We start from the raw sequence: 19,654 nt of genomic DNA on the forward strand, positions 1-19,654 counted from the left end.
TGCTCTGGTTCGCCAGAAGCAGCTTAGTCATGCTGGCCACATGACCCAGAAAACTGTCTGTGGACAAACACCGGCTCCCCCAGCCTGAAAGAAAGATGAGTGCTGCAACCCCATAGCCTTTGACTGGACTTAACTGTCCAGGGATCCTTTACCTTTACCTTTACCTTACTGCTACTGAACTATGGCATTTTCCAAAAGGAAGTGTACAATATAGATAGAGATGTGTATCTTCCCCAGCCACTGACTCTGGCTATGTGCACATGGTTATGTGTGACAGATTGCTTGAACATATGAGTCAGACTAATAAATGATCCTTTAATGTGCAATTCACATTACGGCTGATAGTACAGCCAGTAAGAGAACATCAAACGCATAATTGCAATCAAATGACACAATCCAGAGCTTTAAAATAAATAAATAAATAAATAAATAAATAAATAAATAAATAAATAAATTTTTAAAAAATAATTTTATAAGTTGTGTTTCTTTGTTTCTCAATTGGATCTGTTTACATAGTTTTGTATGCATTGTGGTCTTTTATGCATTGTGACTTGCAGTTATTTTTATTGATCATAGTTTAGAAATTATTTATTGTAATTGTTAAGAGTGAATTTCTGTTTAATTATTTTTTGCCAATGTTTCAAGAGTTAATTTTGTTGTGTGCTATTCTATTCTAATAGATTATTGAATATTTTATTGGATAATAGTGTCTCATTATAAAGTTATATTTTAATAGGACTTTCTGTATTGGATCAGATTATTATAAGGCATGCTTTGTGTATAGTTTGCTGCTGTAAGCCACTTTGTGTATAGTAATAAACAAAGGCAGCATACAAATTAAAAGAGAAATGTAAAAAATGAAATGAAAGAGAGACAAAGGTAAGCACTTTTAAACACCATCAGTTTAAATAGTTGAAAAAACCCCATGTTCTTAAATTGAACATGTCTTAAAATTACTTAACACAAGCCGGATCATCTCTGAGGTCCTTTGCTATGGAAGAACATAGCCAAGACTGCTCGGCAAATTTGGACATTGGCAAAAGGTGTACACAGGTTGTAGCACATCACAAATCAAACTGTCAGGGCATGAATGCAAGAGCAGACGTTATAAATTAAAAACTAAATTTGCACTTCAGAAGCCATCAAGAGAGGTCAGGACAAAAGAGGCTGGACCAATAAACCAAAATGCTTGTTGTACATGAAGGACAAAATGCAACATAAAAAATATGTTTTGTTGTTCTACAGAAGCAAATTAACTTTTAATTGAGATAACTAGACAAACGAGCCGAGTTGCTTATCATCAGACGTCGCACACTTGGTCATTGAGAATCTTGGCAAACAACAAGAAGAGCCTGAGTTAAAAACAAACCATGGCTAGGTCTTGCTTTATTGCACTGGTGGCAAATTAAAGGAATCTGCCAGTCCAGTGTGGTGAGTCAGTGTGTCAAATTGCTTAACTGGATTAGGGGTGGGGAAACTCTGGTCTGCCAGGGGTTCCACTTTGCCCACCTCCCATGTCATTTTCCCCAAACTACATCCCCAACTGCCCATCAACTGGACAATTGGGTGGAGCAACATGCACAACCCTTACCTTTGTGGATTTGGTGGCATTCCAGTTGCACAGAAGTAAGGTGTCTCTACAGTGTGAGAGCCAGTGTGGTGTAGTAGTTAAGAGTGGTAGACTCGTAATCTGGTGAACTGGGTTCGTTTCTCCGCTCCTCCACATGCAGCTGCTGGAACCCTTCAAATTTCTATCAGGGCAAGCAAGAGGCAGCATCAAAGTTCAGGAACACAACCCCAGCCTTGAGTAAGATGAGGACCACAGCCAGTTAGAGGCACGGCCTGGGGAGAAAGGATGTGGCCTGGCAAGGGGAGATTCCTGAGGGCCAAATGAAAAAGTGTGGAGACCAGCATTTGGCCATCCAGACCTGAGGTTCCCAACCCCTGGTTTAAACCATAAACATCTTCTTTCAGGGTGTTGGGGCAATTATTCAAAGCTCACGTCCCATGTTTTGCACATCAATTGTGTGTCAAGGCCCTGAACCCTCTCCATTTGTTGAATAATAACACATGGACACAGTATTTTAGGTTAATGGGTAAATAAAGGCCACAACATTATTGGTTACAGAATGTGAGTGATTTTGGCTTAGGCACTGGAATTGAATCGCCTATATCTGACTCCTGCCCACCATGCAGGTAGTCCAGTAAGGGTCAACCGCCAGTAGGGGAGCCCTGTTGATGTACATCAACTAAGAGCTACCCCAGGGTCCCTAGTGGGGTTGTGGCATGGCCCTAGCCCCTACCCAGACTTCGGACAAGATCCACACCCCCAGATCCCTTTAACGGAATACCCTTAAAGCGGAGAGACAGGTGATGGCCGCAACCTCCCCTCCCAAGAACCAGGTTTTACTAATGCCTAACCACCAAACTTTATAAAAGTTGTGACGATTGCTACGAGGTAGGCGAAAACCAAATGGCTGCTGCCAATTTGCCAAGTGGGAAAATTCCTATCAGGCCCCCTCAACGGGCGACCAGCTGAGGTCCATAGCAAGGCCAGGATGTTGAACGTATGAAAAAAGGGCGGGAGGGCGGGAGAGCTGCGGAAGCAGGGACAGGAAGGGAGATCCCCTGGCTGCGTGTCTGTTTAAATACACTAAGCCATGCCCCCAGATTGGTTGCTGGGGGCCATGACATGGCCAGGACTCCTCTCATGACGCAGGGGCTAAGCCATGCCCCGGCTGTGTGCAGGGAGACCACGTGGCCTGCCCGCAACACCGTCCCACAAGGAAGTGGAGCGGCCTTGTCTTAGGATTTGTAAAGCACAGGTCTTTAAATATGGTCCATATTTCAGTGTGCACAAGATGGTATGATTACCACCAGTGTCATTGGTGAGAGCGGATAAGCAACTAGGATTGGGTTGGCTGGTTGAAATCTTACTTTTTCTGGCGTAAACTTACTAGGTGATGTTAGGTCAGCCCCATTCATGCATTACATGCTGCTCATGCTCCTCTTCAGATGTCTAAACTCAATGTGCAGAAGTCAATGGCAGGACTTGCCCAGACACACGATGTTGGATGAAGCACATACTGCAGTCCCAGCCATCATGTTGAAGAGGAGCTAACTCTAAGCCTTATCTTTCCTTCTGCAGCACAGGACTAAGAAGACCAATATTTGCAGCCAGAACACCTGGGGGCGTTGGGGAAGAGAACTCACAATCTTTGCTCATAATTTCTTATTTGCGGCTGCTTCTTTCTCCTGAGAGCAGAGATGAAGGAGGCAATTGTGAACCACCTTTTAAAAGAACTCAGCTCCAAAGTCCCAGGCTCAATTGTGAGCCATGGACCATCATGGAAAAGGGACATCAAAACTACGCAACAAATACAGACCTTCCTTACAGGTTTACTGTGATAGTGTATGTGAATACTGCATGTATAGGATACAAATCTGCAGTTGCAAGAGTTGCGAGTGAAAATCAGAAACTGACAAGCTCAGAGCTCAAACTCTTAACTACTACACCGCAGTAAGTATCAACGGTTAATACACAATCTGTATGTTCGGTTGTGAAATAGCTTGCAAATGTGGAACAGATTTTACAGATGCAATTTGAGTCCTTACACTGTTTTAGCACAAGCTGCCTACACACACACACAAACACCCCTCCACGTGTGCAAGCCAATTTCTGCACACAGGACCAAGTTCTGTGGATCATGGCCATGACCTTCAAATCACTTACTCTTATTTGCAATATGAAATGTGTTATAATGAAAAATGCAAATTACATTCCTGTTTACAAGACAATATTAACCTTTCTAACAAAAAACTTTTAATTTATGATAATTGTACACTCTTATTTCTGAATTTATTCCAGGAGAAAGTGTCTAATTAATATGCTGCAGTTCAATATTTGACTTCTGTCACCTCTCTGGAACATGTAATTAGAAAGTCTCAAACTATCTAATTATAGTCACTGCATTGATCAGTGTTGTGTAATCCACATCTTTATTTGTAATGAAAATAACTCTTTAGAAAGGAAAAGAAAGGGGGGGAAAGTTATCCCCCCACAAAAAAGGAAAATAACATTCTAACATAGAGAAAGTTGCTATGAAGCTCTGGCTTCATGCATTGCCTTCCCATTCAGTAAATACAAGACAAAATATGTATTTATAGAGAATTAGGAAACAGCGGTCACAAACCAAAGAGAAACTGTAATGGCCTTTTCTCTAGAACCTGAAAGGCCAGCAGTGCTACTAATTTCAAATTTCCCAGGGACAAGAGGTCATGTGAGCTGAGCGTTGCTTTGACAAATACGAACAGGAACTGTTCTCCTTATTTTTTATTCTCAATTACAAAAATATATCCTCTTGTATATGAATAAAACAGGATGGATAAAAAGGTCAAAAGTAAGTAACAATGGAAAAAGTCAAATTATAATTAATTAGTTAATTTCCCTTTTCACAGTTCCAATCAGTCTGCAAGCAAGGTCACTGAGGTGATGCTGTCTCCAACGGGAGGCTACAAGGTATTACCACCAAATATATAATCTCTCAAAACATATCCTTGGAAATGGAACCCTTAAAAAAAAAAGTTTCATTGATCACTGGATACAAAATGGTTCCCTCTGGCTTTCTTTGAAGACTTATGTTCTCTGTTAAATGATGAAATACAAGGTGGGCAAACATCACAAATGGGCTCAGCTGAAGAATTGCAAAGAAAAGGGAAAAGGACGTAAGCATTGCTGCTCTTTGCAGAGTCCTCTGTGGCCAGCAATGAAACCAGTCAAGCAAATACAATTGGCTTGCATCGCTGCCTACAAACAATATGCAATTAATGACTCTCTCTTTTTTACATTGTTTTAACATTTCCTTTACATTGAAATGTATCTAAATTAGGTAAGCTATGTAAATAGTTGAGCAAGTTACTTTAAATAGCACACAGTGAGACAAATAACATAATAATTGGAGTTTGGAAACCGAAATGCAGTGGAATGGAAACAGTCCTGATTATGCCAAATACAAGCCAGAATGAAAATCACTGCCTTCGTACATCCCTAGGCCATGACAGGACCTTCAGCACTGATGAACTGCTGCTTTTCCACAGTCAACTGTAAATGGAATTAAAATGGAGGTTCCAGAAAGGCACTTAAAATAGTACTATTCTGTCTGGCAACACATAGAATCATAGATTTGTTGGAAGAGTCCACAAGGCTTATCTAGTTCAACCCCCTACCAAGATCCAAGTAAGTCCTAATTCTTTCCTAATACTAAGAAAAAGCTGCTTTCTTACCTGCTCAGCTTGGCTGGAATGATGTTGAATTGCTCCTTTATTGCCCCTTATATAGCCAGGTTTGGTCTCCCGTCTTCAGTTTTAAAAAAACAACACTATTTTGTTATAACACGAAGAAAAGATAAAAGAAATATTGGAAAGAAATTAGTAATTTAACATCCCAGCCATAAAAGACTTGATAGTGTTTGGACTTCCTACAGGTCTTTAAAAAGAAATCCACAGGAGAATACAACAGAAAACACCAGACTGGAATTCTCTGATGATGACATTGCAGGAACAGCTTGTAAAAAGTGGAGGAAATGGATAGCAATTCCAGAACAGTTGGAAGCAGGAAATGCCTTGGGTATTATTATTATTATTATTATTATTATTATTATTATTATTATTATTTGGGGGGAATAAAATGGTGGCTGCCATCTCTGTCTCCAAAGGTAGTGGAGAACAAAATGAAAAGAAAAGAAACGTAACGTAACAAGAACAAATGAATAACAAAATGAATGTGATTTCAATGAACAAATGACAAAATAAAAGCAGTCCTTAATAACAAAAAATAAGCGAATGCAGAAAGAACAAAAATCTTACACACCTTAGAATGCCTGAGAATTGCAGAATTCCTGTGGCAAGAGCAAGATTTGGGTGCACAAACTAGATTTGACTTGGCTTCTTATAGTTTTCAATGTAGCTTAGTGGCAAAGTAGTCTGTTTACACTGCAAGAGACAAAATAATAATAAACAAATGGTTGAACAGCATCATCACCCAATGACCCTTCTAAGCTACCCATGGTCAATATGGTTCATGGTCAATATGGTTCATCAGGACTCTGGCAAGTGAACAAGGAGAAACCAGGGAGAGGGATTTATCCTTGAATGGCACAAGGGCAAACAAATATCCCTTGCTTTCCCTCTGCAGTGATAAGAGGAAGCAGGGTAGACTTCTACTCTGCAGCTATTAATACAGTGCAATCATGGCCAACTGAGCCTTTCAACACAGTGTTATTTCCTGATCAAACCCGACAGTGTAATGCAAGCAGAGAACCTGAGTACGCTGGCTTCAGGGAGAATCTTTCATCCTACATTGCAGAATCAATCAGCTTCATGGCGCAGGAGCTTATTCAAACAGAACTCTCTTAAACTACACCGAGAACTATTGTTATGCACGCCCCACTTCCCAGAGCATAGACAAGTTCCAGGAGCAGCAGCTTATTGGGCTTCATCCCCTTGAGAAGGAGATATCCATGGAGACTCTCAGTGCAATCCTATACAGTGGTACCTCGGGTTAAGTACTTAATTCGTTCTGGGGGTCCGTTCTTAACCTGAAACTCTTCTCAACCTGAAGCACTACTTTAGCTAATGGGGCCTCCCACTGCCGCTGCGCCACCGGAGCACGATTTCTGTTCTTTCTCTTTTTAAAAAAAAAAATTTAAATTAAATTTTCCAACATACATTTATAATATCCAGTCTAAATTTGTCACATATTTTCTCTAGGAGCACGATTTCTGTTCTCATCCTGAAGCAAAGTTCTTAACTTGAGGTACTATTTCTGGCTTAGCGGACTCTGTAACCTGAAGCGTCTGTAAGCTGAAGCATCTGTAACCCAAGGTACCACCGAGGTACCAGAAGTTAGGCCCAATGAGTTGAATGGTAAGTGGCTAGAAGACTGCAATTCTAAGCTGCTTAATATTTGAGTTTCATTGCAAATTCACAGGTTGGGCACGGGTGATGGCAGGCAGTCTAGCGATTCAACCAACAGCAAATGCACTGCCCTCTGGGGAAGAGGGAATCCAGATGCTTAAAGCTGTCTTAGGTGGCAGAGGAATGGTTTTGCCATCTACTCCCTCTTTCCCCCAAGTTCTGATGGATTGCACATTTCTGGAAATTGCATGCTATTTCTGAGCCACTGGCTCCCATGAAGACACATTTCCCTCACTGCTGAGGCATTAGCCAACAATTTCCCTAACATAGTAGTAGTAGTAGTAGTAGTAGTAGTAGTACAGTGGTACCTCGGGTTAAGTACTTAATTTGTTCCGGAGGTCCGTACTTAACCTGAAACTGTTCTTAACCTGAAGCAGCACTTTAGCTAATGGGGCCTCCTGCTGCTGCTGCACCGCTGGAGCACGATTTCTGTTCTCATCCTGAAGCAAAGTTCTTAACCTGAAGCACTATTTCTGGGTTAGCGGAGTCTGTAACCTGAAGCGTATGTAACCTGAAGCATACGTAACCAGAGGTACCACTGTAAGTATTTTATTTCTACCCCAACACATATAAAAACATAATAAAACACCAAACATTAAAAACGTCCCAATACAGGGCTGCCTTCAGTGGTCTTCTAAAAGGTGTGTAGTTCTTTATCTCCTTGGCATCTGATGGGAAGGTGTTGTACAAGGAGAATGCCACTATCGAGAAGTCCTGCTGCCTGGTTCCCTGTAACTTCACTCCTTGTAGTGAGGGAACTGCCAGAAAGCCCTTGGAGCTGGATCTCAGCGTCCAGGCTGAACAATTGGAGTGGAGATGCTCCTTCTAGTATACAGGGCTGAGGCCATTTAGGGCTTTAAGGGTGAGCACCAACACTTTGAATTGTGCTCGGAAACGTACTGGGAGCTAGTGTAGATCCTTTAGGACCAGAGCTATATGGTTTCGACAGCCAGTCCCTGTCACCAGTCTAGCTACTGCATTCTGGATTAGTTGTATTTTCTGAGTCATCTGAAGGCATTTCCAGAGCTGGCTGGCTGCTTCAAATAATAACAGTATTAACTGCCCTGAAATCCCTTTCTATATCTTTAGGTTTATGTATGCATCCATGTAGATTGGACCTAGTTAAGAGTTCTGTGTGCTGGTGACAAGCTGCATAATTGCCAGAATGTGGAAACCAGAAAAAAAACGTATCTTGAGGTATGTTACAGGTAAGGAGGGAGGGAGGGTGAGAGAGTAAGAGCAAGAGAAAGGAGAAAATAGACATTTGGAGTTCAAAACAGGATATCATCTTTGATCTAAGAAGATAAGATGAGGCTTGCTGGATCAGACCAAAGGCTTATATAGTCAAGCAAGCTGTTTCTCACACAGGTCAACCAGATGTCAGATCTAAGAAGCCATTCATACTCCACATTACCAGTGTGTTTGTCTGTTAGCCACAATGGTGCAACACCTGTGCTTCCTGCAATAAACATGTAATATGGGAAGAGCAGGACCGTCTTAAGCATATGCGGCGCCGGGGTGCAAAGATCCGGCCGGCACTCCCCCAGGTTGCCCAGAGTTGTTTACCTTTTTTAAGGGGGGGGGACCCAGTTGTTGACCTTTTTCTTGGCTTGCCGCCTCAGCAGCAACAGAGGAGCCTGAGGCGGTGGTGGCAGCAGAGCAAGACTGGGGCTGGGCGCCTGGAGGTGGGTGGGAAAGCAGAACCCAGCACAACAAGAGTCGAGCCTGAGGCTCGTGTGAGCAGTGTGCACTGGGTGGGCCTCTTGACGGCCCGCCAATCCCAAGTGCACAGAAGGGCAGAGCCGGCTGGCTGCCTCAATGCCTCACTCGCCCGTAGCAGAAGAGCTGCGGTGCTCCATGGGCTCTGCTCTGCTTGGCAGCAGCTGTTGGCTCTTCCCAATCCCCGGACTCCAAATCTCGGCCCCGGACTCTCGGCCTGGCGCCCCTGAGAGCCCGGCGCCCAGGTGCCCTGCACCCCTAATGCCTATGGGTAAGACAGCCCTGGGGAAGAGTTGATATCATTTCCACTATGGAATTAGAGCCATCCGGTACCTCAGGCTAAGAACTTAATTCATTCTGGAGGTCTGTTCTTAACTTGAAACTGTTCTTAGCCTGAAGCACCACTTTAACTAATGGGGCCTCCCACTGCCACTGCACGATTTATGTTCTCATCCTGAAGCAAAGTTCTTAACCCGAGGTACTATTTCTGGGTTAGCGGAGTCTGTAACCTGAAGCGTCTGTAACCTGAAGCGTCTGTAACCCGAGGTACCACTGTATATGTGAGACAAGCTGTTCCATTTTTCTCCCCTCCCTCTCCCTGCCACCCCATCTTCTCTCTTTTTCTGACACCCCTTCTCTTTTTTTCTCTTTTTTAAAATAATATTTATTCAACTTTTAAAGATTACAAAGGAAAAGGGAAAAAGAAAAAAAGAAAAACCAGAAAATACAGAAAAAATGCAAGCAATTAAAAAAAACAACACAGATCAAACCTTTACATAACTTTATTTCCTTTGCTTATTTCCTTGACCTCCTCACACCTCCCTTTTTGTATTCTAGTTCAATTAGATATTTCAGCAAATCCTTTCCAGCTTTGTTTTTATCCTATTAATTTATCTTAATATACTGTAATTTTACATTCTTGTCTTTCACCAATTAACAAATCCATTTTTACCTAATCCTTTATATCATTTCTGCTAAAAACACATTACTTCATTCCAACATCCTTCTAACATTCCTTAATTTAGCAATGTTTCTGTAGATAAACTTTAATTTTTTTCCAATCTTCTTCCACCAACTCTTCACCTTGGTCTCGCATTCTGCCAGTCATTTCCGCCAGTTCCATATAGTCCATCACTTTCATCTGCCATTCTTCCCGGGTGGGTAAATCTTGTTTCTTCCAATACTTCGCGATAAGTATTCTTGCTGCTGTTGTTGCATACATGAAGAAAGTTCTGTCCTTCTTTGGCACCAATTGGCCGACCAGGCCCAGGAGAAAGGCCTCTGGTTTCTTCTGAAAGGTATATTTAAGTACCTTTTTCATTTCATTATAAATCATCTCCCAGAAAGTCTTAATCCTTGGGCACGTCCACCAAAGGTGAAAGAATGTACCCTCAATCTCTTTACATTTCCAACATTTGTTATCGGGCAAATGATAAATTTTTGCAAGCTTGACTGGTGTCATGTACCACCCATATATCATTTTCATTATATTCTCTCTTAAGGCATTACATGCCGTAAACTTGATACCTGTGGTCCATAACTGTTCCCAGTCAGCCATCATAATGTTATGTCTCTTTTTTTTCTCTTTCTGTGAGTCACACAGGATGAGTCCGGGAGCTGCAGATTTCCATCCACTATCCTACACAGCAACACACACACTTCTTCTTCTTCTTTGGCGATCACTCATAGCCAAGTAAGATTGTCTTCCATGAACACGGTCTTAACAGTGAGTTCGTAAGTAACTGCGGAGGCCAATTCTGGATCCACACATCCTTCCACAGTGGGGACATAGGTTTCCAGGCAGGAGTTGATCACTGTGAGGGTTTGCCAAACGTGCCTTCCTCTTAGCACGTTTCTCCCTTTCGTCCCGAGTTCCAGCATCTTCAAAGGCTGTTCTCCAATTGGAGCGCTTGCAGGCCAGTGTTTCCCAGTTATCTGTGTTTATGCTACATTTTTTAGATTTGTCTTTAAATCTCTTTTATTAACCACCAGCATTATGCTTTCCTCTTTTAAGTTCGGAATAGAGTAGTTGCTTTGGAATATGATAATCAGGGATCTGAACAACAGGACAAAGTTGATATTGAAGAATCATTGCTTTGACACTGGTGATCTTTGTTTCTTCCAGTGCACTGCCATTAGTTCGCCTGTCTTCCCAAGTGATGTGTAAATTTTTTCGGAGACACCGTTGATGGAATCTTTTGAGAAATTGAAGACGGCGTTCGTAAGTGGTCCGTGTTTCAGAAGCATACAGTAAAGTTGGTAGTACAAAAGCTTTGTAAGCAAGCATTTTGGTTTCCCTGTGAATGTCCCGGTCCTCGAACACTCTGCACTTCAATCGGGAGAAAGCTGCACCTGCAGAGCTCAGGCGATGCTGCATTTCAACATCAATGTCAGCCCTTATGGAAAGATAAATGCCCAGGTAGGAGAAGTGATCGGCACTTTCCAACATCGCACTATTGAGTTGGATTTGTGGTGCTGCAGAGTGGTTTTTTGTGCTTGTTGGTGCAACACTTTGGTTTGATTTCCAACCAGCAGCACACACTACGGAGATCCTAACAACAACCTATTTATATCTGCCCATTGTACATTTCCGCTTGTGTGTGTATCCTGTTGGAAACACGGGCACAGTTGCATAAAACACATAATTGCTGCGTGCAACTTGAAGTGGGTTTCAGAAGACAGAAAATCCAGCTTGGTTGCTAATGTAGAGAGACAGTTGGCTAAATACCTAGGAGTTAAATAAGCCATTGGTATTTGAAAAGCCTTGAGTGTATAATTCATTTCAGAATGAATTCCAGCATATATGGCAGGAAGCCTGTTCGGAGACTGTTCACAGTATGTCTGTCCTTAAGCAGCATTATCAGTCTTTCATTTTTATGAGCTATACAAATTTACAGAGTTCAAACTTCTATCTTTTACGAGCGGAATAGAGTAGGAGATGAGCCATGCTGCACGACACCTTCCTAAGCAGGAAGATTATGATGGATGAGCAGAACACAATACCTCCTAGTAAAACAGTGAAATGGCAAAATGGCTCTCAAGAGTCCTTTTCTAGGATTCCACAGAAACTATTTCATGAAACCTAGAGGGTGGGGAGGATGTGGAAAGGAAAGACGAATGAAAAATTCAGACGGTGGGGGCAAATTCAAACCAGCAGTAGTGTAGTAGATGAATTGCCACGAGGTGACTCTTTCCTTCAATCCTGAGATGGAATAATGGTCTTGAGGAAGTACTTTGCTGTAGGGAAGCGACTAATATCTATGTTTTTGATTGCCACAACCCACATGGCATGTTTGCAAGACTGGATATATGTCCGGAATAAAACGCCAAGTTTCCAAGCAGTTATAAAGGACACGCGTGGACATTGGTGGGAGTGTACAGGAGATGGTGCAACTAAATCAATGGCACAGAATTGGGAAGGCTCGATGTTATGAGCAATAAACAGGTGTGTCAGCACTTTGATGAGGAACAAGGAAAAGCCACAGGGAGGGAGAGCAATCGTAACAGCCTGGCTCCCAGTGAAATAGCAAGCCAGCGAATTATTTGAATTGGAAACAATGAACACATGTGCTGCACTGTCAGCTAGTGTGAAAAACTAGCCACAGTTTTGGAACCAGTTATAGTAGTTAGACTGTCAGGCTAAGATATGGGAGACCAGGGTTCACATCCCTACTTAGGCACAAAGCTCACTGGATAGCTTTGGGCCACTCGTTGCCTCTGTCATAAATCCTTGTCTGAAACCCTGAAAAAACAAGGTTAGCAACGGCAGACAATACTGAGAAAGGATGGGCCAGTGGTCTGACTGGATAAGGCAGCTTCCTATGTTCCTATTAGATTAGCCTTGAAGACTATTTTGAAATAGTTTTAAAAAGCAAAAAAGATTAAGACCTCTAGCGTCATCCAGTTTGGGAGTAATTTACAGTCTTTCAAAAGGCAGAACATGGTGAAATATGAAAAGCACGCAATTAAAGCTTACATAAAACATTTATATTTTACAGTGACACACCATCAAATCAGAAAACCCATGTGCCGGGAGGGGGAAGGGAAATGTAAAGGATTAAGATGAGAACTGCACAAGAGGGTTCATACAGAAGATCACAGAAAGTGGTTGCATTGTAGATGTGAGCAAAAAGATGAAATGTTAACCTTCATTGCAGGGGGGTTGGACTAGATGGCCCCGGGGATCCTTTCCGACTCTAAAATTCTATGATTCTATGAATTACTTTAGAATTATATTTTGTCTTAACTTTTTTTTGCTATGATTAGGTAATGGAAAAGATTTGCATTGCTATGTCTTGGGATTGCAGCTATAATAGATCCATCAGAAATGATGAAGTGCCTGGAGTCACAGTGGAGAATTTGAATGGGAAAGCTGGTCTGATTCCATAGTTATTTGTCCAAAAGATACTAAAGGGCTATAAAGGGGTGATTAGACAAATTCAAGGATGATGAGTCTCTCAGTGGCTATGCAGAGCATCTGTGTTCAAAGACAGTTCACCAGAGCTGGGGGAAACAATCAGGGAGGGCTGCTCCTTTCATGTCCTGCTCATCAGCTTCTCTGGGGCATCAGGCTATATATACAGTGTTAGAAACAAAGTTCAGGACCACAGAAGACCCGGTGAAGCAGACCAGGTCTGACGTTATAGTGTACATTTCTTCAAAACATTTTAACACAACCCATTGTAATTGGCAGAACATCACAACAGGGATTGTGGGGAATCTGCCACCCCATAATGTGGTTGTACCCCAACTCCCATTAACCTTAGCCAGCATGGCCAATGGTCAAGTATAATGAGAGATACAGTCCAAGAACACCAGATGGCATGCAAATTCCCCATCTCTGTCTTACAGCAACCTCCAAATTCTGTAAGCAGCCATTCCACCTGGTGAGATGGTATGGTCCACCCAATCAGCTTGACTGGGATCACTGCCATTTGTCATCTCCTCCCCTCAAACTGTCTTCCCCAATGGTCATTCCACTTGGTCATTCCACACTGCTGAATAATTAGTGCCTGAATATTAATAGTTCCCTCCTTCCTGATCCTCTTTCGCCCTTTTGTATTGTGCAAATTGTGTTGCGATTGTGCAGGCAGGGACTGTGTTCTTTGTAAATATTTGTACAGTGCCTAGAAAACGTTAGATGCTTTCTAACCAATGACAATAATTTGCTGACGAAGATTACTAGAATGTCTGTATTGTGCGCTTCAATTACCCAGCTTGCAAGTTATATGCTGATGTAATACTCTTGATTCTTGTCTTTTCCTCCAGTCTCTTTCTGCCTGTATCGTGGCTCCAGTCACATTATTCATTCCCATACTGCACGGAACTGACACATGCTTTCTGTCTTGTGTGCATTTTTGTGAAAATAACCAGGAGGTTTCCTGTGTGTTCAGTAAGTGCTCTAAGTTCCTTTAAGGGAAGAACAAGGTATTTGTGTAAACAAAACTGCAGCTGGCTAATTGGAATATACTCCTCTCCTTCTCTCTTTAATAAAATAAATCTGTTTCTCCCTGGACAAGAAAAATTAGGGGTGTGTTTATCAGATGCTGATCTACATATGCAAATGTGCTGTACACATAATGCTGCAATTTCTTTAGAATCTTTAATTTCAGGTTGAGAGAAGTCAAACATTTCTCGTGTTTATGGGTGCTAGGTGGAAGCCCCTAATCTTTACGAACAAAGGCTTACTTCAGTGGACTTTTTCTTTTAAAAAATATTTCAAATCTTCATGAAAAAAATACAAATTGGGGCCCATTCAGGCATTGATTAGGCTGAGGCGAGACTTCCTTTGCTTTGATTCAGCATCTTGCACCTACAATCCCTTCTCTGGGTTCCTAATATACCAGCTGAGCTCATATCCTGTTTTCATACTTCTTGCTCCAAGCTAAGAAAATGTGGTGCTCTTATTCTCTGCTTATGTACTTTGAGCATTAGGCAGCTGGGTGCTTCTCTGGGAATACTGCATGCTTTAGATTTACTGGTCTCATCTCCTGCTCATGTTGCATATTTACAAAATCAAAGCATCCTGCAGAGCTTCATAAGAAGAGGCCAGAATTTCCCAGAGTTCCTTAATAACATTTTCTTTTCATTATGGCTGGGAAGGTGATGCTATTAAACTTTCCAAAGTGGCACAGGATTTAGAGTTTCAGAATTCCCATAAGTGTTCTACCTTTAGAGTTATAAAAAGCTACTTGTGAGGCCATGAAGTATTTGAGGTCTTATAAAATTTCATAGGCCACCTAGGAGTTGGTTGAAAAGAAATTTTCAAAACATTTACGTAAAATGAAAAAGCTTTGACTAGGTTACTTCTGCCCTTGTGACAAAAATATCCGTGGCTAATATACAGCTCTTGCCACAATCCAGTTAAGCTGATGTAGTAAAAACTGGTCCCAAGTAGCAATTCTGTACATAGGCAAATGTTTCCTATCCTGAGCCAGTACTGTTGAAAGGAATGAGATGTCCCAAAATCTGGTAAGATTGAACTGACTTGGCTTCAAAAGATTCTGCATACCTGTCCTGTGATTCAGAAAAGCACCCTTGGATCTTGATGCCTACCTCTACTTCTGTAGAATAGGAAAAAAGAACTGTTGTCCAAGTCCCTCATGTGGAGGTTGTCTTGCTCAAGTCCTGCTGAAAGGGATGGGAACTCCTATTCATTTCAACAGCACAGCAGTGCCTGGAGTGGGTGAGCTCTGGGAATGAAGATGTCACCTCCACTGACTAATAGGAGGGACACCTGACATCTTTACCAATAAGGATGCTCTTGTGGTGGATGGTGGATGCATGGGCACCTCTTGGTCAGCAGGCATACATCTGCGTAGATGTGGGCCAATTGGTACCATCCAATGCAAGTGGTTGATGACCTGCAGCACACAGGGCACTGCTGGAATGTTGACATACATGTGTTTGGAGGTGTGACGTTAACATATGAGAGTGCTGGAGGTGAAATAGTTAAACAGGTTACCCTATCAGAACCCAGGGGGGTGGAGTCAGAGGGACCATAAAACCAGTTCTGGGAGGGGCAAATGGAAGAGTTCGTTGAGGAGTTCATTGGGAGTTGGGTGGTTGGTTGGAGTGGGAGTGAATTGGGATAGAGTTTGTGGTGGGTTGAGTTAGTGTAGCGAAACAGGCTGAGTCAGGAACAGTTAGGGGCTAGGAAGACAAGTAAATATCTGAGAGGTAGTTTAGTGAGTGAGAGCAGGTTATAGGTCTGGATAGGCACCCCATGAATGTAATTGATACTGTTTATGAAACCACATGCTTGTTAAACTGCAATAAATAAACAAAAGTTTATGTTTCAATTTAACCCTGACTGGACTCAGTTTTGTCCCAGGTAGGGCCTGAGTGGTGGCAGCAGAAATAAAGTGGTGGCACAGGGATCGATAGACGGTGAAACATCCGGGGACCCTGTGTGATCGCCACAGGAGGATGCTTCTAGCAACACCTATGCATCTATCATTATCTTGTGATACCCAGGCATTAATGCTCAGTCCACCCTGATCACTTTATGCTGCAATGATGGCATCTCACTTCCCAATGCACTGTATCCCTAGCTGCCATGACATTTCAATAGTCCTCCAAAGCAAGAAGGTAAAAGGTAAAGGGACTCCTGGATGGTTAAGTCCAGTCAAAGGTGACTATGGGGTTGCGGCACTCATCTCACTTTCAAGCCAAGAGAGCTGGCGTTTGTCCACAGACAGCTTTCAGGGTCATGTGGGCAGCATGACTAAACTGCTTCTGGAGCAATGGAACACCATGGTGGAAACCAGAGCACACAGAAAACTATTTACCTTCCCGCCGCAGCAGTACCTATTTATCTACTTACACTGGTGTGCTTTCGAACTGCTAGGTTGGCAGGAGCTGGGACCGAGCAACGGGAGCTCACCCCATCACAGGGATTCGAACCGCCAATCTTCTGATCAGCAAGCCCAAGAGGCGCAGTGGTTTAGACCACAGTGCCACCTGTGTATGGAACTGTATGGAATGGAATATTCAGTTTCACCATTTTCTACAGGGGCACCTTGCTCTCTCCCTTCAGAGAAAGATGCCTCGTGTACTTCATGCTAAAGATTATCCTTGTGAAAAAAGGGACAGAATTAAAGAACAGATTAAAAAATGATGATACAGAGAACTAAAGACTAGAGCTGTAGTAAAGCATAACCTTTACATGTAGAAGGTCCCAGGTTTAATCCCTGAAATCTCCAAGTGGGGATGGGCTCAGTTGAAACTCAGTTAGTGTAGACCATGGGTTCTCAAACTGTGGTCCTTGAGCTTCCTTTAGAACCTCTGTTGTGTGTCTGCAAATAAGTCATTGCACACCACCCCAATAGCCCCAAGATTCCAGAGGTTCCATGTGTTTTCCCAGGGTTTGGCTTCCTTGGAATGGGGGACGGCAGAGACTGTGGTGTCTTTATGATACATGGTTTATTTACACATATATACAACCTGAGCCTGATGATGGAGGGATTCATGGCGTCAACACCCCAGAAGGTCTTTCTCCTTCCATAGTCACAGCCTTGGATTCAAGCAGAAATCAAGCATGGCTTTCAATCTCTGGCTTCTGCCTCCTTTTTTTCTTCTAGCCTAGCTAACCCACGCTCAGCCCTGGCCTATGTCTTTCTCACTACCACCCAGGTGAGGGAGAGTCATTTGCCCTCTGGCACAGAGCAACTTTCAGACTAACGACCATGCTTAGGCCCATTACCAAGATGCTGGCCTGGCTACTTCGACAATTGAATCCTGCAAATTCACAACAATAGAATTAGAACTGATATAAAATCTAGCACAGCACATTACAGTGGTTCCATTGGTAGAGCTGGAGGTGAGACTAGCAGTTTTTTGGCAGGTCATGGGGAAAACACAGTAGGAGGCCTGGCTCTGGGACCCAGCATTAAGGATGGGGCTGCTTCCATTGGTAGAGCTCACTGCAAAAACTTCCTGTTCAGCTTTGAGAAAAAGGCTGAGGGTGGGGTGTGGGAAGAGAAAAGAAGTTGGCCTTTGCTTCTTTGGCAACCAAACTAAAAAAATAAAACCCTGCAACCCAAACAAAGTGATTGGCAAGCTTACAAGCTAGCAACAGCTGAACTTTGCTGATAAGATTTTCTTTTGATTTCTTATAATTGTTTCCATCAAGCCAATCTCCTGATTAACTTATTCTCTTTCTATACTTGATGCATCACTAAGATTAGCATCCCTAATTTGCGCCTTACCAGAACAGATTTCAGTTGGAGAAGTATAACCTGTCCTTCATAATTCTGAATGTGGCGTAAAACATTCTGAATAAACTTTGGATGAGGAATGATGGAGCAGGTGTGTTAGTCATCTTTTTATTCCTCTCACTGAAGAGGCATCATCCTGAGACGGAAAGAGGTTCTTTGGGAAACCAAAATGTCAACCGTCATTAACAATCCATACTTTAAAAAGTGCATCTGGTTTGCAGCACATTGTATACGGTGTCATTAATTCTCTTTCTCACGCACTGTAGGCATTGTACAATAGGATAGCAATGTTTACTTGGGGGAATCTTTGTTTTGAATCTTTGGCGCATCTCCTATTGTTCTGGGAACATCATGAGCAGGAAAGGGTGGATAAAGGCTCCACTGTGCATCTTTCTCAGTAAATAAAATATGCAGGATGTTCATACCATTTAAAAGGAGATGGAGCATATCTCTGTACTTAATTGCACTGGCTGTATTAAAATATTTTTTCCTATGGCTCATTAGTAAAGCAATGTCTTAATATTAAGTAGAGAACAAAGTGCTTATTGGCTTTATATAATGGGAGAGACTATGTAGATCACATTGAAATTGCCGGATTACACCTGATAACTTTTAAAGCCTAGCTGTTGCCTGTACACTTGAGAGAATATAGGAAGATAGGAAGGCGCAGTCACATACAGGACACCATTAAGATGCAACTGATGCTGTAAAGGTGAAGGTAAAGGGATCCCTGACCGTTAGGTCCAGTCGTGGCCGACTCTGGGGTTGCGGCGCTCATCTCGCTTTATTGGCCAAGGGATCCGGCGTACAGCTTCCAGGTCATGTGGCCAGCATGACTAAGCCACTTCTGGCAAACCAGAGCAGCGTACGGAAACACTGTTCACCTTCCCGCCGGAGCGGTACCTATTTATCTACTTGCACTTTGACGTGCTTTTGAACTGCTAGGATGGCAGGAATAGGGACCGAGCAACAGGAGCTCACTCTGTCGCAGGGATTTGAACCGCCGACCTTCTGATTGGCAAGTCCTAGGCTCTGTGGTTTAACCCACAGCGCCACCCGCATCCCTACATTGATGCTGTAGCACACCCCAAATCCTGGGAAACATCCAGGTAGAATGAGGCGCATGGAGTGGGCTCCAGCAATCATTCAAAAGTCTGAAAAGGTTTTCTGTGCTACAGACATAGGGAGTATTCTGATTGATCCACAAGACTGCTGTTTCAGAATCCCTTACCATGCAGTGAAGCCCCTCCACATATACTATTGTGTGCATGTAAGTTCTCACCAAACCTTTAAACAGGCATGTGTAGGTTGGTAGTGGAATCTGCCCACCATGATTCCATTCATTCTTCCTGAAGTGAATGCCTGAAAAGTTCTAATAGCTTCGATTTTAAAGTTAGGAATGAGATACGCTAGTACTTTCTCCCAGGAGGAAATGATATGTATAACAGCAATTACCTGCTGCGACTTGGTAATCCTGTTCCCACAGCTGGCGGAAATTAACACTCTACTCATGGAGAAATTGCGCTCTGCTATCACCTTCCCCTGTCCTACCCCAAGATAACTTACTGGGTTTTGGGGACAAGGAAAGGGCAAGTTAGTTGGGTTCCACTTTGTGAACATTTGACTTTAATATTGTCCAAACATCTTCCAAGTATTGGAATCCAAGATTCGCAAAAGCCGAAAAGCTTGGTCACAAAGGCTTGACAGGTGCTCAGACATCACCAAAGTGGCACCCCTCTTCC

At 42.7% G+C, this 19,654-nt stretch overlaps 2 long non-coding RNA genes across 2 annotated transcripts; both read left to right on the forward strand.

Annotated features, from left to right (window-relative positions):
* The first annotated feature begins 715 nt into the window (after positions 1-715).
* Positions 716-5,610, forward strand: LOC309349692. Its single transcript, XR_014160089.1, has 4 exons — positions 716-1,431; positions 3,016-3,520; positions 4,459-4,725; positions 5,052-5,610. It is a non-coding gene; the product is annotated as an uncharacterized lncRNA (long non-coding RNA).
* A 4,672-nt stretch (positions 5,611-10,282) lies between these two features.
* On the forward strand, positions 10,283-16,469 carry LOC309349794. The gene is made up of 3 exons (XR_014160192.1): positions 10,283-10,387; positions 10,820-15,606; positions 16,122-16,469. It is a non-coding gene; the product is annotated as an uncharacterized lncRNA (long non-coding RNA).
* The last annotated feature ends 3,185 nt before the right edge of the window (positions 16,470-19,654 follow it).

Source organism: Podarcis erhardii (assembly GCF_964252035.2).
Source record: "Podarcis erhardii genome assembly, chromosome: 9".
Classification (NCBI taxonomy): Eukaryota; Metazoa; Chordata; class Lepidosauria; order Squamata; family Lacertidae; genus Podarcis; species Podarcis erhardii.